A 1,553-nucleotide genomic window follows, 5' to 3' on the forward strand; every position below is an offset into this window, starting at 1 on the left:
AGGGCTAAGACTGGAAGGACATGAGGGATAGTTCAATGGTCTCTGTCATAGGGACAAAACATCTACACATTTTGACTTGCAGTGCTCTCTCAATGCCAACGGGACGAAGCATTTTGGGGGCACTGGCTATTTAAAAGAGAAAGAAATTTGTCGAAAGAAAGTTTTGGCCTGAATAGTTTACAGACCCAAGAAAGTGTCAGATTGTGTAGAACTGAGTTGTGTGTGGGCTTGACGGAGATTGTTGAGATTCTTGTGAATGTAAGATCGGTATGCCTGGGATGACCAGTGGCATCACAGGCGTGAGACGTGATGCCACTGGCCGTAGCCGATGCTGGCGGGGGACCCGGAAGTGCTGGAGGACTGGTGGTTGTTGCCCCTGGGGCTAGCAATGGAGGCTAACGCAGTGGACTGAGTGAACGGAGCCGCCGAGGCCAGAGAGAAGATGTCCACACGTGAGCAAAGTAAAATAGGAGTGGCCCACCCCATTTCCAGGAGGGCTGAAGGAAAGGGTACAGTGAGGGATGAAAGGATGTATGTGCACAGGAGTCTTGTGAAGCCAGCAAACAAAGAGATGAAAAGGCAGAGACTGCCCGAGACATGACATACAGAGTGAGCAGGCCCCTGGGGAAATATGACCTGAACCCCACCAGGGGGAGCTGGTGATGCGTGACGCCGCTGGCCGAGGCAGACGCTGGCGGGTCCCTGGAAGTGCCGGAGGTCCGGTGGTAGACGCCTCCGGGGTAGCAACATAGGCTAAGAAGAGGTGGTACTATGCAGTTCTGTGATTGTTGAGTTACCGTTACACGTGGGTCACGGTCCAGTCTCTGATAGCGGGTGTCAGCTGTGGAGGTAGAGACGGCCGCGCTACGGAGGAGGGCGTGCAACCCTGAGGAGAGTAGCAGCCGCCTCTACGGGAGGAAGGCGTATGACGAGGAGAGGGTAGACGCCGATCCCTGTGGCTTCAATTTCCCGACCTTACAGACTGAGAGCCGCTGGAAGCTGCTGGGAGCCGGGGAGGAGTGGAGATCTGGGTGAAGCCGAGGCATGGGGACCACGGACCATAATCAGCGCCGAAGAGACACAACGTGATCAGACTGTTGTGGCGTGACCATATCGTGCCCTATTTTGAACAGATCGTCCATGGATTGTAGTTGACATCAGGTGAGCTGGGCCACAGCTCCGGATCCATGACTGAGCGCGTGGAAAGCTGACCCTCTTACCTCAAGCAATCAGCACAATATGTAGGTTTTTCTGGTGATTAGAGGTGTGGTTTAGGCGTGGCCCTGCTCCAGAACCTAAGTCAACAAATTAACTTCAAACGATGCAACCAGACATGTATCAGGCGACCAATGTCAATGCCCCTTCTAGATGAATTTTTAATAGACAAATACCTGTTTTCTGAACCAGGGTTTTGTTTTGAAGGATGAAGTTACTTTATATAAAAAGTATGTAATGCAGGACTCAGTCGAGACCAACTAGAATATGTGGCGAGAACAATAGCCAAGTCAAAGCGAAGTCCAGACTCTACAGCAATGCAAGGTGTGTGACTGATA

This window comes from Etheostoma cragini, chromosome 2, assembly GCF_013103735.1.
Source record: "Etheostoma cragini isolate CJK2018 chromosome 2, CSU_Ecrag_1.0, whole genome shotgun sequence".
Classification (NCBI taxonomy): domain Eukaryota; kingdom Metazoa; phylum Chordata; class Actinopteri; order Perciformes; family Percidae; genus Etheostoma; species Etheostoma cragini.